The sequence below is a fragment of the Osmia bicornis genome, chromosome 16 (genome assembly GCF_907164935.1).
Source record: "Osmia bicornis bicornis chromosome 16, iOsmBic2.1, whole genome shotgun sequence".
NCBI classification, from domain to species: domain Eukaryota; kingdom Metazoa; phylum Arthropoda; class Insecta; order Hymenoptera; family Megachilidae; genus Osmia; species Osmia bicornis.
This window is the reverse complement of record NC_060231.1, coordinates 4989286-5012501: the sequence shown is the minus strand read 5'-3', so window position 1 is coordinate 5012501 and position 23216 is coordinate 4989286. Positions and strand designations below refer to the sequence as shown.

General features: G+C 41.9%; 1 protein-coding gene across 7 annotated transcripts in view; it reads left to right on the top strand.

The window, feature by feature from the left end:
- Window positions 1–23216, top strand: part of LOC114871505 — a 191234-nt gene that overhangs the window by 48941 nt on the left and 119077 nt on the right. For 3 of the 7 annotated variants that reach the window (XR_003788583.2, XM_029177479.2, XM_029177475.2), the window contains exons 1-2: window positions 13591–13859; window positions 13961–14050. The gene's annotated coding sequence lies outside the window, so the exon portion shown is untranslated. Of the gene's footprint in view, window positions 1–13588; window positions 13860–13960; window positions 14051–23216 lie in introns of those variants that run through there. The other 4 variants (XM_029177478.2, XM_029177477.2, XM_029177482.2 and 1 more) reach the window with 2 other exon arrangements.

Here is a 23216-nt window from a genome sequence, read left to right as displayed (position 1 = left end):
GTGGTTTCCTCGGTTTTCCCAGCAACGTAATGAACCGTATTTTCGCGGCGACGCGGTGTCAGGCGACGAAGGAAGCGGAAAGAACCTCGAAGAAACGGTCAGGTTACGTGGATACTCCTCCGCAAGACGATGAGGATCCCTGGCCACCCCAAGTTTTCACGACGGCCTGGAATTTCGTGAACGCTTAATGGCGGCTCGTGGCGACGTTCCAGACTGATAATTCGTTTAATTACTCTCGAAGAAATTCCGCTCGTTATGGGATGGGGTCACTTGTGCCCACGGATTCGGGGTAACGACAGCGAGAGTACCTGAGCAGGATCTAAGATACATCTGAACAGGGATTCTCAGATGAGTCTTTTATATTCAATTGTTTAAATTTCAGTACAACACATAAAATATCTCTAACGGGGTTTTATTTAAAATCTTGAAACGTCAGGAAATGAAAGAGGAAACTGATGAAAAATTAAAAGCTTTACCTTTGATGATACCAACAGCACGTTAAACTTTCCATTTGTTAATACAGAGGAGACTGAGGTGATAGTGGAAATATAGTATTTGAAGAGCTTCAAAGGGGAAAGATTGTACCGGATTACTTTTCTCTTGAAACAGAAATTCGCTTCAAAGCGAACCTCTGGATGTATACTTCCCGTTTTCAATATAGAACCCTTTTCAAAAATTCTGCGACACGCCAAGTCAATATTATTGATTACTTTCGTTTCTTTCAAATTTGCGTACTGAGCTTTACTGTGTGCATTTTTCCGGTCGATTTTTGGATTTATTTGAAAGGGAGTTAGGTTAGGTTAGGTTAACCGTGATAGACCAACATGAACGCAAGCTCCCTCAGTTTTCGTGATTCCTGCTTGTATTTGGACGTTTCTCGGTTTGGAACACAAATCAGGATTAATGATCTTTATTCTCGAAATACGCTTAAAGCTCGCCGGAATCCAGGAGTTTCGACTACACCTGACTGATGTCTTACTGGGAGATGTTAATTAATGCTTTCCAAAATGGCTGCCTCTTTATCGACTTTATTGTCCTAACTATTTCATCCTAAATATTAGGAAAATACATGGTTAACCTCTATGCAGGCCATTCACTAACGTATCTCCTTGCGTTTCTATGTGTGGGCATGCATGGGAACAAAGGAATTCCATCTGCCTGAGTTACATACACCAATAACAATGGAATTAATTAACGACAAATATAATGTTCACGATCATTGTTCTTCCGAATAGTAATTACTTTTATTGCTGATATATTTGTAATTAAGATATATTATTACTAATGTTAACACTAGATTTTACTGGGTGTATATACTGATAACAGAACAACGGTAGAGCAATTCTCAACGCAGCATCAAACAATTCTAACAATAAGTGTGTCTGTGCCTTATAAAAGCATTCTAAAGTGAACATCTCTTTTGTGATTGTCCTGCCCCCTGTAATCAAAGCTCGTTTACACGTCTATCCAGCGATTGTCACTGTTTCCATTGTTCCGTAGTCACTTGAAAATCCAGTTTCCGAGCCGTGTTCGAGATAGCATTAATTAACCGGCTAGGAAAAGTGCCTTAATTACGATGTCGTTGTCGCCCAACTGTTCACTCGTTCGCCAATAGATCCGATGATGCATAACCTATACGGGTATGCACTATCGTACACGTGCTCGTACCAGCACGTTCCCAGTGACTAGCAAGCAACATAAATATCTCGCTAATTCTACGTCACGAAATAAATCCTGGCTGGCACTGTGGAAACGTTGGCCCAAATTTGTGGGTCCGTGCACGCCCACCGCACCACCCCTCTGTGTCCCTACGAGTCCACCCGAACATTTGTCGTGCGAACGCAAACAGGCTGCTCCGCTTGCGTGTATAGATTTGTATTCCGTCTGTATTTAGATATGGAACCAGGGGGAGGCGTGTTTTACTTGCGAGAAAAGAGGATTTGGAGGGCGCTGTCCTATATACAGGAGACACTTTTATCTTTTGAGGTTATGAAATGGTGTATTTGAAATATTCATGGTGATTTGAATTATTTCTTATGGCCTTTGGGTTCCTATTAAGGGGTTTTGATTATTTTATTTGTTTCTTAAGGATTGACCATGGAACCTTCAGGGTTGTTTATATATTTCAAAGGATGAAGGGTTACTATGTGATCTATACTTATTTTTATGAATAATTAAGCAATTGTTTACTTAAATTTTGACGATGCAGGAACAAATTCCACTTCTGAATTTTGAGAGTAAAACGAAGATTTGTTAGTTTATCCCGTTGAAAATTTCAATAGTTCCGAGCTGAGAGGTGAAATTTTCGCCTCGCGAAAATGCAACGCGTCAAGCTAGCATTTTGTTCGTTAACAAACTAAAAAACTCGAAGCTTTGGACGAAATCCCTGTGTTCAACGGTTTCCCGTTGCTCCGCTACATGTTTCTAATAAAAAAAAAAAAGGGCAGAGAGCTCGTAATTCGACGAAGGGGTAGGTGGCGTTGAATTCCGCCCCGCGCAAATCTATTCTTCGGCCGGAATTTCGAGCGTGGTTCGCGCACGTGTCGCGGCACAATTCTTGCGAAATGACATTTCGACAATGAATGCTTGTAAACGAATGCAACGCCGGCCCGTAATTCGTGCATGGGATAAAATTCCTCGCCGCTTGTCGCTCCGCTTTGTTAATGCGACTTGCAGTCGTGCACGTGCAGGCGCGCGGGCGCGGGCACTCACGCGTATTGTGCCGTTCGTTATCGATACTGTGACGTTTGTCGATGTTCGCGTGAACTATTGTGCCACGTGAAAAATACGTGAACTAACGCTAATATCTATGGAGAGATTGGTGAATGGCTGAAATATTCAAGAATTTGAAAAATGATAAGGTCTAACTTAAATTTCAAAATTTCTTCTCAGCAGTGTTACTATATTGTTATAATGGTAATTCTAAATTGATATCTACAATTTTTTTATGTATTTCATTTGAATTCTTCGTTCTGTGGCGTATAAAAGTTTTCGTCTCATCGGTTCTATCAATGTTTCCCTTAAATATTGGAAACTATTGATCAGGGTCTACGATAATTTCAAATGAATACTATCCAATAAACATATACATGGAACGACGTGCTTCTTTAGCGAACAAATTGTTGTTGAAAATTTCAAAAGCCGTCGAAACTTTCGATATTCTCGGCAAGTTCAGCCGAAACTATCCTCGGGTTACTCGATCCGGCCGATCTGATTCCAACCAAGAGCCACCGAAAATTCACCAAAAACGAGTCCCCTCCAGCGCCGATCGATCACACGGTTCAAACCCTCTCACAAAGGCGAGAAAACGATGAAGAAGAAGAGATGGAGAAGGAAAGAGGGAAAAAGGAATCTCCACGGACAAGCAGACCGAAGCTATCGAGTAGATCCACGTCGAGCAGGGAAACTAAGATCAACCTCTCACCCGGTAGGCGACAAAGAAGCCAGCAGAACTGGTGGCTGGAGGGCCAAGGAGAGCCATTCACCGGGCAGGAAAATGGCGTACGTCGACGGCGAAGAAGCGAACCTGTCGTCGAAAAGGTTGACCCAAATGCACAATGGTAGAGAAGAAGTTGCACCGTTGGCTGGCATCGGAACACCTACCGATACATTGGTCCTTCTGTGATCTTCGAGGGGGATAAAGAGAGACAGTGGAGATCTAGGGCTCTTAAGGGCCAGTGTCCTTACCAGGGGTCGTGGTAGGCTGACAAAAAGAGCCATTGTTACGTCAACTTTAAGTTTTCACGCGGTCCTCCCCTCAACTGTACGTCGGGCGCCTTCCTTTTTTTACTTCGAGCAGCGACGTGACGTGAATGCAGCCCTTTGTACCCCACCTTCCCAAGTTTGACGGATCAATCCATATAGCTACCGTCGTCGACGTTTAGCCGTACTTCCGGCTTACGCCGACCCTCCCCTGGCGCGATAAGGAGAACAAATTGCCAGCGACTCGGCTACCCCGACGATTGAGTCGCGAGAGGGTTGAATATTTTTAAATGTAACGAAACGCTTTGGGTCATGCGATAAGTGGTATTGGATCTTAAGCATTTATATTATCCATCTTGTATTAGTATTCTTACAACATAACCTAACCTCAAACTTAAAATTAAAATGGACAACAGAAGTTGAAAAATTTATTATCAAAATTGTTAACAAATTCTCTTGTGACGAGGCAAATCGTAAAATTATTCGGTTAGCACAATTTTCAGACGCCTTCATAAACTTGAGAATCACCCGTAACGTCCAACCATAAGCGGCACCGGTGTTTCCACGTACAGATCGATACTCATGAATCCCAAAGCCGCCGCACAATTTATTTAATCGCAGAATAATCTCAGACATCTTGTACCGTTGGTGGACGGCCAAAAATTGATTTAATCGCCGGTTGAACACAGCTGATGCGGCTGACACGTACCATCGTACGGCTGTACGTTGGTACACGTATCTGTACACCAGTAATGGTGGATGTTGTAGCAATAATGGTGACTTGCGAGCTTCCTGGAACACAGACCTCGGTCCCACGTGAATACGTGAAAGTTCTGCAACGGGCTGTTGATTTGCATGTGTGCGTGCATACACCGCTCGAAGATGCATAAACATTATACACTCGATCCCTGGACGAGCAATATCAAAGGGGTTGTTGAACCGGAACGCGTTTTCAATTGCGTATAATGTCGTTTTTAATGTCCAACGCGATGAGAGTTAGTACTCGACAGAAAGGAAATGAAATTTCCATCTGTCGAGTGTCCAAACATTAACGCCCATCACTGTGACGTTCCTGGATCTATTTCTGGGTCTGGTTCTCGTGCGAGAAGGCGTGAAACAAGAACAGAGGAATACATAATGGCTTTTTTCGTAGACTGCCTCCTGAAATATGTAGGCACGGCCTCATGTGTCTTGGTGTTTCTTGTCGAAAGGCAAGAAATTTGGATATTTCGAGGTCCCTCTATCAATCATTTATGTTAGGAAATAGGGAGGTGCTTCTAGTTCAATACGACGCGGCCACATGTTCCTGAAAAGAAGAGTAGAAGTTTTCGTGTTTGGAAAATAGGGTTAAACTTTACTTTGAGGGAAACGAAAGTATTTACCTTTTTCGGGTTGACATTTAGTAGTTTCAGATGTGTAGAGTCCTAGAATGTAATTCCAACTTTAGGAATCCTCTTAAAATACCTCGTTGAACCGACTAACCTCAATTAGGGTCACCCAAAACGGATCCCTTAAAAGGTTAGTAAAGAAAGCAGAAATCAGAACGAAATGCCATCCTGAAGATTCGCTAAGCCAAGAAATCTCTTCAGCAGATAATGATAATTTCTCAAGGAACACGTGTCCCTCCACTCCAACGAGATCCACCGGCCCCGATAACGACCCAACGCTCGTTGCCCTCTCATCTGCCGACGAAACGCCTACGATCGATTATATCGCGCGCGTTCTAGCGTGTGTATATAAAACCGCAGGGCCTCCTCCTTCTCCCTTGGCGGGGACTTCGTGACGAGAAGCTATTCCTGGAGTATTTTAGGGTTACAAGTTCCGCCGTAGATTGCGCAGATAGGCCCCCGCGGGCTTATTTATGGATCGAATCCGCGAGATTTCCGGGAAAGCTCGTTTTCCTCCACCCCACATGGTTGCCTTCCTTCGCTCGCCGGGTTTATCCAGCCTTTGATACACCGGCCGCTTTGATGAAATATTATCGATAATCGGGGCTATACGCTCTCTGTTCCTGGGATTGTGAGCCTCTGTGCCATGGATTTTCGTTCGCACACGTTCAGGAACGTGATCCGTTGTCGGTGTGAACCGACAGTCATAGCACGGTTAAGGGCATTTTCAGAGGACAATTTTGGTTTGGGATCGAAGAGGAGGGTGAACTGGAATTGGACTAGTTTAAACTAATGGCAGATCTAGGGGCTGATAGAAAGAAATGACTGGGATAGTTGGTTCGCTTAATAGGATATGAAAGTGTAATTGATTTCTTTCGAAAGATTTACAGTAGGCTTCCCTAGGGTAAATGGTGCTATAGCATGTTAACTGAAAAGGGGAAAAGTATCATTTTTTAAAATTCTTGTATGTTTCCTCTGTAATTATTTATATCTACTGAATTTCAATCATGCAAATTCTCCATCATTAAAAGCAAGTGTATGGTGGGGCGCTGTGTAGAAAGTAAGGTTAGGTTAGCAGCTAAGAGGTTAACTGCAACGAAAGCATTGTTAACGTGAAGCTTTCATCTCAGCATGATCGTAGATGCATCGTTTCTGCCTTTTGTATCGTATCAGCCGACAAACCAATCGGGTACCCACAATAGGATCGGTGCTATAGCAACCAGGGACGTTTCCTTCTGATTTCCAGCGACGGGGATTTTTCTTGACGAGTTCCATACAAACGCGATCGTTCCCGTTCTCCTCGCTGCGGTGAATTCAATATAGTCGAACATCGATACGCGGTGTACAACTCGTGTGCGTACATAATTCACGAGCTGTTCGAACTTTAATGGGGCGAATCTCGAAAACCTGCTCCGACGATCGATACTGGCAGCACAGTTTTCGACGATTGTCGAAACAACATCATGGAATAATGCATAATGGAAAACCCAACGAAGACATTATTAAGCCGTTAAAGATTTATTGATTAAACAATTTTGTCTAATCCTTTGACATGATTGGTTTCATGTGTATACAGGTTGATCCATGATAAGTAAACACGGATTATTTGAAATAGAAGTACATCTAAAGCCCCTCGGGTTACATCGCCACACTTTGCGTCCAAAAATCCCCTCAGACGGGTCACCGGTCGTATTAACCCAGAAAACAGGTGCTCAAGCTGTGACTCATTAAAATTTAAAGCCCCTCTTTTCGGTCGTACACGCCAGAGAAAGATAGAGAGCAATTGTAGCGACAGCTTGTGGCGGATTTTCGCTAACAATAAGTGTCGCCAGAAACGACGAAAGGGGTAGCAGCCTGTACGTCGGTGTCGACAACCCCGTGAACGAAGTTTCACCCTTCTCCTCGCCTCACAGAACCCCCTGTTTCTCGAATGGGGCGGTGTAGTGGGTCGACGTAAATGACGGTAGCATCGATTTGCCATTTGTCTCGGTCTCGTCGGCCAACATTATTTCCCGGCGAGCCTTCTGTCTTACGTCCCCGGCCATTTGCCGGGAATTCGGCGCGCGTCGGGACGCGTGCTGGTATGCGGCTGCCGGACGTTTCTACGGCACAAAGGTGGCCGGCGTAGCGTGTATAAGTAAAGGCCCGAGGAAACGTCCGCGTTCCTGACACCTGACGGCGCATTCAATGGACGCCGTGCGCCCTTACGCGTCGCTGGCATCCCCGTTACGATACGCTGCACCTGGCTTAGCTCAGTCTCGCTTGAATGGGCACACGGTGATTTTTGCCTTTTCGACTTACCGTTACACAGGAAGGGCAGGAAAGTCTTTGTGATTCATGCTAAAGTGACAGGTATATTTAATAAGAGAATAATTAACTTTCGGGGTGATGAGGTAGAAATTTTACTTTCCTGTAATTTTGTTATCCTTATTCGTTTCTTTTTATAATGAAATATATAAGATAAAAAAAGATTTTATATTAGAATATAGGAAAAAATGAAGAGCCAAAAGTTAGCCTCTGAATCCAGTCATTCTCTTAAGTATTTAATAATGAACGAAGTTACCCTTTAAGACACCAATTGTTTTATCAATATTATCACTCTCAACGTTTCGTTTAAAACTTATTACAGCTTTGTCCATGCAGAAATGCTTATAAAAAAGCCTAGCGAAAAGTCGAGGTGGTGAAAAAACCGTAAACCAGTGGCGGCCATGTTGGCGACGAGAGGGCGCGACAAGCGACACGATGGAGAAAAACTTGAGCGTAGGCTCTTGTTATCATGGTCGTTACCGCGATAATATCGTTGTTGTACGTCCAGTCACACAGCGCGACGATATTTGCCAAGTAAGCTGCGTGCAACATAGCTGCCGGTTACGTGGTTACACAATGGTGACCCGGATGTAAACCCGCTAACGAGAACGTACCTCGACACCTGGCCTGAAGTTTACTTTGCCGCTGCACCCTTAGTCAGTGTAAACGGTGAATAATGAAGGATAACTGTTATTTGATTCAGTTACGCGGCTAGGTTCGCGGAAAATCCACGGAGTTGCGGATTCCGCGGGAATTTTGTTGCGAGTTTCGAGCATAATGAAACGGGGAAACGCTGAGGGATCGTCGAATCGACCTTTGAGAAGCGGTTGGGCGAGGATTGTTTCGTGCGGAATCACGCTTTTCGACCTTTGGATGCTCGCGTCCCGACAGCGTTCATTTATCGAGTTATTTTAGAGATATTCCGGATTTGTTAAATGTTTCATTCTGCTTTAGACTGCTGGAATGTTTGTTCTCCTCTGGATTATTCTTCTCGATGAACGCTTACGGGCAATAAAAACGATTATCTAAAAGATGAAACAGAAACCTGCGAGGATCGGATAAAAGAAACAATCCATCAGTATAAAATCGAACTTTAAAAACATTCCTTTTAATCTAGATTCAATCTGAACATTAACTTACCTGTGTTTGACAGCAAATCAAAAAGTGGTTACTGCAGGTTCGATTGTTTTTTTCAAAGTTGCCCGCAATTTTCTCGCTAGCCTGGTGGTTACACGTCTGGGAATGGTTGGAAAGCGAGGTTATTGATCTAAAAAATTGAAGCTTCAAAGTGTGCTCGACAAACGTACCATAAAGGAATAGCATTCAATCAATATCTATGACGTTGTGTGCACACAACGCTTGTATTCACTAAAGATGGATGGTGTGAACATCAGAGGGGGAATCCCAAAGGATTCACCAGTCGAGATACATACACAGAGGGAGATACAATTGTACTTGCGTGATCGTTTTCTGTGTGGATTGCCAGTTGTGGAACACTGCTATATAATGATAGTTTTGTCACAAACATATCAGGTTCTCGGTAAATCGTTCAAGATTAGACCATTTAGCGTGGTGTAAATTGAACATTTATGTAACACTATCTATCAAGCTCAGGTCATCATCATACCAATTAAGGATGAAGGCCAATAATCTGTTCCTTGTACTTCCAGCCAATCCTTTTCCACTATTATACCCCAAAATTTCTCTCGCAACAAATTATATAAGGGCTACGTCATCCCATTCTCCAAACGATTGATCCCTAAATTGACGTCCCAGACTTAGCCACAAAAGCGACTCATCACTCAACCACAATATCCAAATGAGGCTCAATCCGATTAAAAATTATCCAACCTTTCGGCCCTCCATTCCCCTATTCGTGAGCACCGAACGCTATCAAAAGAATCATTCAAAGAGAGACGCGTAGAATCCTAAATTAAGAGTGACGGGCCCCATCGACAGCGAGATAAACCGACGGTAGCCACATTCGCGGCGCATTTTCAGGCTCGTCTACAATTGCGGTTAATTACCGGCATATTCATGCACCACGATACCACGCTCCTTGGCCGAGGGTACGATACGCAGCAGGACGTGCCTACCACTCCGACACACGGATGCGACCGTAACTCGTTAGTTGCTCGGGACACGTCCATTGAATTAGCGGCGGGCTTAATTAAATCATCCAGATAAACAACCTCCCTTCACGGTGGACAGGAGTGCGGCGGCGACCTGTCTTTATCTGCTCGTCCCAGCGATATTCAGCGGACTTTTTTTCCCGTCCGCTGGCCGCCACCTGAATGGCTTGGGCTTCTTTCAGGGATGCCGACCTTTAGCGGGGACAAAGCCGAAGAGTGAAAGGGACTGCAGCCAGCTAGCATCGCGATAACGTATAAATTCACTGCTGTTTCTGTGACCTAGCGTCTATCAATCCTAGCTGGACTCGATACATTTTGCATTGGTCCAAGTGGAATGAACTTAGCACTGATGACAAGTCATTAGGATCATTTTGATTAGTGTCTTTACTTGGGTTTACTAAGGTTTCGTACTCTTTTCAGTGTATTATCCTCACAGATGAGGATCAGGATGAAGAATTAGAACCATCCATCTTGCAAAACTAATACTATGCAACTTAAAACTCCCCAGTACTCATGTTACACCGACTTCTTTTCTCGCCGAGAAATGTTATGAGTAGTGCAATCGATACATCTGTTCGGCGGGAACAATAATGACGTTTGACCGTGAAATACAACACCGGCACAAAGCAGGCGGCTCCCTTTCACTGGTAATAAATCTCGATCCATGGGATGATGCGGTCAACAACGTACCCTGATGAAAGGTACATCTTCGACGGTGTAACTCGATACACGACTATAATCGTAAAGAACAATACGCGGGGGTCGATTAATGAGCAGGCGTCCTGCGCTGTATAGTGTGCGATGAACTCATGGTTCCAGAGGGTCGGCGACGCACGGTGAGACAGCAATTCCCACGAATCCTACTAAGTGGCCCGCTTTCACGCTGCAAAATGGCCTCTAGTGTCAATTAACGGACGGGTTTGTGATCTTTGAACTGTAATACCTAGTATCACTTCAGAAGACTAGGGTCGTTCCTCCTGGTGATTAATTCTCACCATGGAGATATGACATTGATTTTGAAAAAATTATTATGCTGTTAACGCAAGTTTCTGAATATTTTATGATGTTCGATTGCATTATACAATTTATGCTTTGGGATTCATAGGTTAGGGTTTAGTGTCTTAACCTATATCCTCGTAAGTATGCACCATCTTTTGTTCCCATAACACATGCAGTAAAAGTAGAGCGAAGAGAACAGCAAGAAAAAGGCACTTTATCTTTAAACGTCCGTAACAGAGTTTGATCCTCGTAAAAGTGCTTGCTAGCCGAAGTATAAAACTGATGTTCGCGAAAAATATTTGCCAGTCTATCGATTTGATCGTGCTGTATTGGACAGCGGGTACTTTTTTTTTTATATGCAAAATAACGCGTGAGCATATTCAAACCAACGAGTTACATGCTGCGTCTGTTCAATTGCCTCTTCCCCCTCGTACTCATGTAACAACTTTTTAAAAAAACAATCGATACGCCATCGGTACCTGTCAGAGAGAAAATAACTCTTGTCATCGTTACGATCGACAGAACATCAAAGCTACTTTTTACGATGAATATTTCTTTGATCGTGAATTCACTCTGTAAATAAATTGTTTTTATTCAACAATGTAGAGGCACTTCTTTATACATGTGTCTACAATTCGAAGTTAGATTTTGGTTGGGTTGAAAAATGTATGAAAAAAGTTTCCATATGGAGTATAATAAAATTGACAGCAAAATATACATATGGCGCTGATTATATGCGTGAAGTAGTTTAAGGACGCCATCGATAGAGGGCGTCAAACAATCGACGCCATAAATGAGACTCGTAAAACCGAAGACGTAGAAATTTTGTACCAGACCGTTATTCAATTATCTGATTTTGGTTTAGGACACCTACGCTCGGCTCTTTCGCACTTTAACGGCTTACAGTACCGATTCAACCCCGTTTTCTCATCGTTGAACGCGGAATCGTAAAACCGGTCATTTCGAGCCTCGTAAACGCCATCAAGCTCGGGGTCTGAAAAGGAGGTAATTACAGGCGCTGCTAAATGAAAGTAAAAGGGACAGGAATTACTTGGAAAAAATTTTCAATTTTCATCTTTGCTCCTCGTTACTTAGCTCCTTCTATTTCCTCTGAAGAGTTTCTTCTCTTGTTGGAAAATTATAAAAATGCGATAAAAATGATCGTTAAAAATTCTCATCCAAAGTGGGCAAAGTTGTTCTTAAATTTATGAAAATTTTTAATCATTGCAAAAATATCAATCTTTAATTCATGCAATCCTTCATCCAAGTGACTCCAGGCAATTGGGCCGTCCGGATCATCGATAAACTGTCTGGAAGTCCAACAGGTCTGCCAACTGCATAAGGGGAACTACACTTTTCCGTGCGGTACCATCGTCCTCGATCGCGAGCTGCCGATGACAGCGATTACAAGCGGAATAACAATGCTCGCGGATAGTTCTGGCTTCGTTCGACGTAACGTAATCAGCAAAGTACACCGATGTGCTTTATTCGACATGATGCGATCGATCGTTTTGCAAACGGACGTAGGCCGTACGTAAATCCGGGTACCGGATTACCGTGGACCGTGTCGTTCCGACATATGTACGCGCGTGCAATATTTAAGCCTCGTTAAACCCGTAATTTCAAATCGGCCATGGGGTCCGCGTCATATGTTATTGATAATCGAGCCGCTTCTGCAGAGCATCGGTTGAATAATGCGCGGATTACGCGGTCTAAACCGAAGCAAACGTCGAATAATTAACAAGACAGGCAAGGCACGCTTTGAAAAGCAGCCGCGAGCGGTGAGCTCCTCGCAGCACCGCGAGCGTTACGCTTCGGCCTCATTAACTATACAACTTCCAGTCTCTTTGACGCGGCGCGAAGAGATTGATGAGGCGAGCTCCGACCGATTAGAGACTGTGATTAAGAAAGTCACGTCTCTGTGTGTGCTTATGTCTGCATGCTTTCGTGTCTGTATGTTACCTCCTTCCTGGATGCTTTTTATCCTTGTTGAAAGCGGCTGAAATTTTTGGCCAGAAATTAGAGACTACAGATAATGCAGTTGGTTATCTGATTTCAAAGTACCCACGTTCATTTATAAATTATAATGTTTTTTAGATTATGCGATTTCCATCTGTTTGAAAATCTAATTGGTATTTAAAAGGAATTTTTCCTCTCTATAACAGAAGCTAAATTAAAAAGTGATACTGTTATATTTATCAGAGAAAAGTAATTTAATGTAACAAAATTTTCCATTAAATTGTTCGACGTTGAACAATTATTTTATTTAACTAGAGATTATTAAGTAAAGTTTATAAAATGTTTTCTCTGTTTAATTGCGCGCAATACTTTTTGCTTTTTTATTATTAATTGTGTATTGCGATCTCAAAACTGTGATTTATTTTAAATTTATAATTTATAAGATATCATTTTATCAACGTGAATTTTCACTCAAGTTCACTGTGAACTACCGATGTATCAGTTTAAGGAATTTCAAATTTCACGAGGATTTCGGTGTCGTTTTCGTCTCGAGTTTCCGAAACACTGTCTCGTGAAATTGTTTTCGAGCGTAAGAAACAATTTCTCGGGGACAAAGAACCTGACAGTTCCTCTAAGACGCCATTACGCGTCGTCTACTTGTCGCCATCTTGTTCATCGCGAATTCACGACGGATCACGTCAACGGATACCGTCCGTTGCACCGTTGTTTCCCAAACGAGCTGGAATTCTGTTACAATTTCTAGCGGGCACGTTCCACTGTCCAGATTTTATTAGTTTCAATTAAAGTGTTCGGTGAATGTGATGAGCGGACTTTGACGATTAATAACAGTCTTTGATGTATGGATAGCGAAATTCTATATTTGACATTACTGAAATTGAAGCTGTTTAGTGATAATGAAAGATTTAAATAATTACGTTGGATTATTGATAAATTTTCATTTTACTGTTTAATGCCCATTACTGGTATTAGCAAAATGACAATACAAATTTTACTTAGGAAGATATTAATATCATTACCTCAAGTGTTATCTGTGTTCTGCATTTTTCACTAATTAATCGTCACATTTTCTCTTATCAATAATAATTCGTCTCGTATTTCGAGCCGAATGTCCCAGTTCTGTAGTCGTTTTGCATTCCATTCTGCTCGATAAACACGCCTCTGTATTCATTGAACAGACAAGTTTCACGGCCTTGTTCCCACCGTTCGATCGTAAACAATATCCTCGCACACTCTTGAAATCGCAAAGGTCTTCAGTCATTACCGAACTTCGGTACCCGTCGCGTCGTAGATATCTTTCCTCGCGAGTGTCGTGTGCTTACGTTGCTAACAATACCAGCGTTATAATAAACATGTGAGTATAAATTGATAAATCTCAAATGTTCGTGATTTCGTTGAATATTTGCACAAAAATAGCAAGATATTTTACAAATTTTTCTTGTTTGCATGTTGCAGAAAGAACCAATGAGCGTCGACCTCATCATAACACCATTCCGAAACGAAAACATTTTCACCTGGACGACAAACTAACCAGTAGGCAAAAACGTGAGTATCATACTGACTGTTTTTTTGCATGGAACTTGCACGGTACGAAATTTTACCGTGGAATTAGCAAATTATATTTTACACCGAATCCGAGTTCTGTTAATAACGCAGCATAACCTACAGAACAATCACCTGCCTCATTTTTTTTTTTTTCATAGAATCCTTTACCCTATTTCCAGCGAACCGTGAAATTTTGAAATAGAAAAAAAAAGCGTCGCGTAATTGCTTCCTCTGTCGTTCCCCGGTTTCGAGATTGTAAAACGCGCACCACATAACCGTTCTACTTTTTGCAAATTACAACTAGTATCAAAGAAAGGACGTAAAAAGAGAAATAGGGTCGAGGAATATTTTTCGAATATTTTGTTCGAATTTCTGCCAGTTATGTTTCGAGAATAATACAAAATTATAAATTTGAATATTCAGACATATAAAAATGTACGGTTTTTGGAACACCCTGTATGTATAAGTAGAGATTGCAAGTTTAAAAAGCGCGGTGGCTGGTTCATGTCGCAAATGTATTCTATGTCGCGATTTCGTTTTCGCTGGATGTGTCTACAAAGTCGTGGCGACATCACGGAACGTAAATTCTGTCGCACGATTATCTACATAATGGGCGAGCGTCGCGCGCGTACAGAAAATTTATCGTCTGACTTCCCGATGAAAATTCATATCTTTCCACCCCTGAAATTTTCCTGTCGCACTGTTTCTCTGCAAGAAACAGATCCTCTTTTGACTTCTTTTGACACTTCCCTAATGTCCTTCCACTATTATCATCTTCCTCTTTGATACATCTTTTTATTCATGAATACGTTGAATCTATGCTACAAGTATTATCATAGTTTTTATTCATAAAATTATAACTATGAAAGAAGTAAGATGACAATATTATGAGACGATACATAACCTAAAACAGTAGAGCGGGTCTGGGCAGGCGGTGCCTTAAAGGCTTGGTGTGCCACAGCAAGCCTTAACTCTATCTAGAGATTAAGTTATGATAAGAAATGTAACATTAGTAGAGAAAGTCACGAGAATATTTTTTCTTCTGCTGTAAATGTTAGGAGATAAGATCCCAGTCTCAGGACCCTAATTTTGGACGCTTCTACAGTAGAGGCTATACATAACCTTCTTTTTTTTCATTAGTTACAGGGGAGATATTTGTATTATTTTGATAATTATAATTACCGCAATGATATCCATTTTGGAACAACCTATATACTTAAAGGTTCGCTCTTTCTAAGGACACCCTGTGTGTATCTACATAGATATACACAGTCTTGCACGTATGCACACAGGAAGCCCGAAGGAAATGTCTGGCAGACGCCGGGAAACGTGATATCCGAAGTCACTCACGAATTCATAGGATCCCTTTTCTTCTTTGTTTTCCTCCGCGCAGCCGTGTAACTCGCACGCGACCACGCGTACCGATTCGGTAATGTTCCCGAGGATTTCCCGGCAATCTCAGCCCGCTTTCCTCCAAATCTCCCGGCAATGAGCCGCGTGATGTTTTTCTACCCCCCTCCTCGCACACACATACGCCCCCATACCGTCGTCTCGTTCGATGTGACGGTCAGGAGCTGAATTTCGGATGCTGCTGAGAGGGAGCGTCGTATTTCCTTGAACCTAACCTAACCATGTAGGTTTATCATTCGGTCCCGGTGGAAATAAAGAATTTTAGATCGTTTTAGGGTGAATGGAATTAAAGTCTGTTCGAACATGATGATTATTTAGGATTGATAGAGTCTACGATTGTTGTAAGGTTAAAAGGACTCAGAAACTATCGTACACCCTGCATAAATCCATCACAAGGATTAGGTATTAAACGACGCGTATGATTGTAGGTATTAACCACAGGGTTAGTGGCGAATGTAGGACTGGATTTGTTAACTTATTTTTTGATTATTAAGAAAAGTAGTGGCTCTCCAATCAAAACGAACATTACGGTTGATTCTCATTAACAGACAATTCAAGCACCCAATGAAATTTTGCCCTTGCGCGCATTGTATTTCAGATTCAATTTTCAGTCTCCCATTAATTTCCCCGGGTACTTCAAAGGTTTGCCAAGATTAATTTTCCTCTTCGTCGAATCGAAAACATTTGTTTTGTGACAGAAGTCGCTCTCGCGTTCATCCAATTATGAAAAATGTGCTGCTTTTGCTTGAACATTTTCGTTCGATAATTAAAATTAAAATTCCTTTAAGTTCTCCATCATTTCAGGGATAAATATCAGCCATAAATACTGATCGAAATGAGTAACCTCCTCGTTTTCCGAAATCGTTTAAAAAATAATCTCGATTAAACTCGAAATATTTCGGAGTCGGTTAAAAACAGAGCCACGAAACTGTCGCCGGAAGTCATCCTCCGGGCGTCGAGTTTCCTTCGCAGCCCTTCATTTGGCGGAATTTTCTCAACGTTTCACCAGGGGTCCCGCCCTTCTCAATCAGACCGAAAAGACACCCGACCCCTAACATACGAACCTGCGTGCACACATTCACGGGGTAATCCGCATAAATTCCTGGAGTAACAGTCGCGTTTTCATCCGGTCCGGTTGGGGGTCTAAGCGGAAACGAAGAAATTGAGAGGAAAGGAAGCTCGGTTTGGGATGAGCTCAACTAGCATGTATACCGTCGTAGGATTTAGGTCAACAATGTGGAACCTCGTAGAAATCGCTCCGGGGAATAGACTGTCGTAACTGATCGAAAGTATTCTGCTCGATTTGGCCACGATCTCCGTGGATCTGCTGGTAAGCGTGGTAATGTAGCCACCTGCTTTACCAACAGTTTCGTGTAACAGGATAATCGTAACTGGTGACCCAGTTCCTGGACAAGGCGTGTTTCACGATGCGATGTCCCGAGCGCCGATCTTCGATCCAGCGACGTTGTATCGTTAACGACACGTTGGATTGGGTTCGATTGAAATTAGGTGGAAGGGTTTCGTTGTGTTCCAATTAGTAAGATAAGTAATGGTATTCGGAACAATGTCACAGCTGCAGTAGAGGGAATAAAGGTATGCGTCGCATATCCCTTAACTGCTACAGCGAAACAAATGAATGTCAAGTCGAGTTATTCCCCTTTTATTAATTATTAAATGAATAAACTCGCTTCGAAATGAATACCTAACCGAATAACGGTCCTCTGTAATGGAGGCATAACGCAAAGTATTAAGACAAATGATGGGGGCCGCCTTCCCCTATAGAAGGTTACCATGCTCGGTATTTTACACGAACGTCCTCTACAACCCAATACATACACATGGGACAGCATTGACTTTGAGGGAGTCCTAAAAGCTGCAAACCACTCCACCGACTAGTTAGAAACGTTTCACTGGCCGAATTGTTAAGTGGCCGACTGTTATACTTAATCTATGCTCGCAGAGTAAAGCGAGTTCAGGTTAGGTTAGCTCCCTGGTGGCGAGAGGAAAAAAAAAAGTATCCTTGGAACACACATGTGCATCGTTGCGGAAGCCCTTCAAAGGCGTTGGTGAATCGCAGTTAAACAATGGCTTGCAAATAAATCCCGGCACGTTTCGACGGTTTGCGTTTAATGTTTCCGGGGAACGGTGGCGCAGACGGGTCTAAATTGGGAGATTTTCAGCCGGTCGACGTTAAATGTTTAATTGGAGTCGCTCGACTCGCGGAGACCCTCAGAATGGATTGCGGGAGGACGGTTTTATTTTTGGATACGTGTAACGAAGTTTGGATAAATATAGAGGCAAATATTTTGAAATGTCTACGCTAAGGAAATATTCATTAGTATGACAAAATGCTGTTGCTTTATCCCGACAGTATAAATATACTTTTTAGGTTATGTTTGTAAATATGTCCCTTGGTTTAATTTTTCTCTTAATATTACATCTCATTCGTTTTGGAATTAATGTAAATCCTACACGAGAATTGCCATAAAATAATCAGAACAGGTGTCGAGGATTAGAATCCTAACCTATTTATACGATCCTCTGCGTTTTCACCTAACCTACATTTTTCTTTGCGATGCATTGCATTTCCAAGGACCAAAGTCAGGTACTTCATGCACAAACGAGTCCTTTCTCGCGGAAAAATCTCGCGCTCCGAGGACATACATACATATACATATATTCGAGTCACTGCGGATGCATTTTGACCCCGGTCGAGTGTCAAACACGCAATAAAGCCGTGTTTGTGAGTGCGGTGACCCAGTTCGAATAAAAATATACACGCAAGCTTCGCCAGCATCCAACAGCAATTCGCTCGTATACTCTTGCTTGCGCTTGCATCCTGTTCGTTTTTCTACGCGCTGATCCTCTCGCTTGGCACCCAAGGGTACCAAATTATGGAATGCAGTTTTCATTTTGGAAATGTCGGTTTTCGAAAACGTAGTGCAGTCAGATAATGACAAAACCATTTTGAGAAAAAAAATTAATATCTGTAGAGGACTTTTTCCTTTTCGAAGTGCATCCGTGCCAGAACTTAAGCTGAGGCTAAAAGTATAATTTAGTTAAAATATTTCTTTCTGTTGATGGAAATTTCTTTCCTGTCTTTCTAAAGATTCCGAAGTAATTTCATCGTTATTATGAGCCAGAGGGGGTGTACGGTAGATTCTGTTAAATCATAAAGACGAAAGAATTCAGGTTGGAAGGAAAACGGAAGATGCAAGTATCAGGCTTTTGAAATTCGTCGGGATATTGAATAAGTGGAATCTGTTAGTGGGGGGTTAATTTTGATGATGTCCGAAGTTTTTATTGGAAAAGTTGCCAGCACGAGAATTTTGTTACGAACTAATATCTGAGGTATTCGTGTAAGCCCCCGTCGGAATGAACCGCGGGGTAACTTTGTTTCAGAAATGACTTAGTTTTCAATTGCTTTCGCCGCCCTGCATTCGCTGTAATTTTATGAAAACATATTAACCTGTCCATATTTTTTTTTCATTACTTTTCCAGTTTCATCCTCCAGGTTGAATCAAATTTTTCTCTTGATTCCATTACATCCTTAATGGTTGTTTATTTTTTTAAATGTTTCAAATATTAATTAAAGTAAATATTTGCTTTCATCTCCGTGATAATTATTTCAATAAATTGCACGAATAAGATAAAAGGAGGTTTCTGAAATATTAATAAAATTCATCAGACATATCACTGTAGTCACCTACGAATTCCTAAAATTAGTCTTATAGTCCGGGAAATTTAAAAAGAGGGTTGTCATTCCACTGTGCACACACGTGTACACAATCAACCGGAGGATTACGCAGGACCGTCTGCAACATGGCAGCTCGCATTACCTGGCCCCTTTCTCCCTCTATTATGAGGGACATTAGCGCTGCCGGCGGTTGTAGCAGCCAGGGAAAAACAATAGGTATACCCAGGACACTTGTCCGCCTCTCTGCCATACTTGTCCATTGTTCACAGCGCCGTCTGTCGGTTTTGTTGTTATACAGAGGGCTAAGAACACCGTAGGAATCCTCGAAGAAGCCTGAGACTTGGCTCTGTCTTTTATTAGCCAGAACAATCGTCGAGCAAACGAAGGACTCCATCAGCTGACCAATTCATGGGTCCAACGTGGCTTTTAAGCGCGGCAAATAAGGCAATCTTCGAAAATTGAATCTCCTAACGTTTTACACTTTGTGTTTAGTTATTTTTGTCGAGGGTACCTTGTCCTTTGTCTATTAGGGTACAATTCAACTATAGTCCAGTTTCAATCTTCTAATCCTTTAGTACTTCAAAGGCTAAGGTTTGGTGTTGTCGACCTCAACTGATGGAAACTAGGCACTGAAAATTTATCTTTCAATATTTTGGTTGACTATCGATAGAACTGTGTATTACTGGAGCAAACAACAGAATTATGTTGGTAGTCTGCTTGAATTATTCATGATAATAGAGGCACTATTGAATTACGAGACGTTCAGCTGGCATGCAGAGTGTATGGGGGTGGAAGTCCAAGTTCTGTGTGTAATAAAAATTGTAGTTTCAGGGGTGGAGCTCGATCGTTCGACGGAGAATCGTTTTTCCAAGACAAACACTGGCGCTCGTTAAATTGAACACGCGGTTGGTTACTTTGGGGATGCTTGTTTTCTTTCCTTTTTTCGGAGACCACTGGCCAGCGTTCGATTAATCACTTTGCCGGGGCTTATTTAGGCGAGAATTGTGAGATACAATCACTTTGTACCTTTTATGATGGCATAATCTGTCTTTTACGCGAGGACAATTATTTCTATTATACAGAAATGTCTCTTTGTATTTAAAAAATAAAAACATTTTCAACCTTTCAAAATATATTCATTAAGGATGGTAGCTTAATGCCTTTTCCATTGATTAGCATCTTCATTAGCGTTCCATTATTCGAGAATAGGTTGAATAGTTATCATGTTGCATAATTAGATTGCAACACCATAATTAAAAGCACCTCTTATGTCAGGTTAACATGTTTTGCCACCTAATACATTTACACACATCACACCTATGTGTACTCCTTCTCGAATTAATCTTCATACATCATTTGTCCCCATACTTCTATCAACAGATCAATATTAATCCTCTTAGATGCATTACAACTTCAATCTTTTGTTCGGCATACATAGCATCAAAAACTTCTACCTTTCAGGTAAATTGCATAAACCGTTCAATCGCTAAAAGAGGCGTCGTCGTGACGCGAAAATACGATCAATTTTTATTCCTGGTGAAGCTAATGCGATGTAATCATGCACGTGAATGCTAGACGTTTATAATTAGCACGCGAAAGGATCGCGAATGGCGCTGTCGTCGAACTTAACCCGTACAGTTCCATAATGCAGCTTTCATCGATAACGGATTAAGGGTACCGGGTCCGTACCATTAAATCCCGTTGGTATCGCATTAATTCCTTTTTAATTTTTGTATCATTGCTGTTCATTGAATCGCGTCACGAATGTGTTCTTCGTGCATGCTACGCTTATTCTATGAAATATAGCAGATTTGCAATTATTTCGCGGATACCGAGGGGAGGTATCTAGAAACTTCAAAAAAAAAATCAATTCCCTTAAAATCTCATTCTTTCGTAGCTATATCCTCAGGTACATTTCTCAGTAAAAGAAATCAAACATGTTTCGTTTTAAATAACAATTGCAATTTGTATTTCTTCTTAAAGATTCACTTAATAGATGTTTATAATAATCTTCGTATCTTCGAAACCATTATTGAAGGCTTTAGGTTCCCTTTCCCTCATTAGGACTTTACAGATCCAATCTGATTGAAAATCGGAATTCCCATATCATATCCCTGGCCGATAGCCTAATTATTAACATTACAACAACTCGACGGCACAGTTTGATGATATCGGGTGCGTCGAACTATTATCTCGGGTCGTTCGACCGTATGATTGTCGCCTAATGATCTCCTCCGAATTGTTAACTAACCACTGTTAAGTAATAGCGTGTCGCGTGCTTTAATAACGTTATGACGGCCGAATGGATATCGGGCTGGTCGATTCGACCGGTGTTTATTGTCCGGCTGCTCGTAATTCTCGCGTAACACCAATTATCGTTTCGGCTGTGCGTACACGGCTGCTTCCCTTCCGTGGAATTAATGCCGGCACAGCACGGTTCGCGACGTTCCCAAATATGTCCGAGGAACACGGTAGACAGTGAAATTTCCATTGCAAAGATAATCGTTGCCCTATTAACGGCATAACGAGATTTCCAACGCCGTTGGTCAGCTTTATTCTTCCCAGTTTCGTTGCAGTTTAACCACCAACGGCGCCACCAGTCTTTGGCTAATGGCGGTGGTTTCGTTTCATTTCGTTGCGGCTAATCTGCCTCTGCTACTCCTGTTAATCCATTAACTGATGGTTAAAGATGGGGAGAGGGTATTGCGTTTTCTACTGTATTCACGTTTCCTGTTGTTTCTTCTTGTTTTCAAGAACAGAAGTTAAGAAAATAAATGTTTAACATTGTGATTTTTTATTAAATTGCATCTATTAAGAGAAAAATATATCACTTTACTTACCTTAGAAAGAAATACTACACTTACCTGCTAGTTATGTAACATGTGTTTTAACTGATTAACAAAACTGTTGGAAACGTGGCAGTCACTCTAACCTCACTACACAAAACTTCTCACCAAACTTCATCAGATCACGAAACACCTGTAATATTCACTTTCCAACTACATTTATCAGTTTCTGAATCGTCGATCGATTCGATAAAGGAAACAACCTCTCACAAAATCACTATGTACTCGTTCATCAAAAGCTGTCCGATCGACACGCCGATCTACTACGCGGAAACGAAATGGCCGTGTCACGTGACGTCACGGAAACGATCGTCGCGCACAAGTATCGTTTCCAACGAGCGTTACCGGTAGGCGACATTTACAGAACATGGTAAGCGAATTGTAGATCGACAGGATTTAAATAGCGAATTAATTAAACGCCAATGAAACACTGAAGTAATATCTTTCGATCGAGCAGAACAGCCGAAAGTCGCTAAATGGAAAGAGGCCATTTAGTAAAAGGCACAGTCATACAAGAATGAACATTTTTATCAAGAATTCGTGTTTGATAAATATTTAATGTGCGATTGGGTATTGATTATAGTACAGTAATTACGGTATTACAAGGTCCCTACCTTTTTTCTGCAAACATAGAGACAAATCTTACCGCACATGGGGACTTTATGGTGCAATTGGTACACACTGGACACCGGTAGATGCACCCGTATGGTGTCAAGACGATTGATGGGCTCGTGGCTGTCGCGTGTCACCTACACGCGTGCACACACACACGTGACTCTTCTTCCAGAGATTTATCGGGCATTAAGAACGGTCGATTCAATTACGCTTGCGACTGACCCCCCAGCATTTCGTCTTGTGTGCCGTGAAAACAAAGATTTAAGTGGACAACGTGGCCAACGTACGGATGCTTTAATGGCATTACCGGGAAATTACAAGATAAACAGAGATTATCTGTTCTCGCGAGCGAGCGCCATCTCTTCTTCCCAGCTTTCCCATACCGGCTATGCTTGTCTCGTGCTAATGGCCATGGGACTGGTGGTAGTTGAGGGGCGAGGGTGCAGCTAGTCGAAGGAAATTTAAGGTTATTGCGGGTTTAAAGTAGCGAACAGTGACAAACTGGTGTCCCCTTAATCGTTTCGGAAAAGTTTCATTTGGCCGGACGTTCGAATAGCTGTCAAGACAATAAAGATGGCGCTTGATGTTTGTCGCTGGG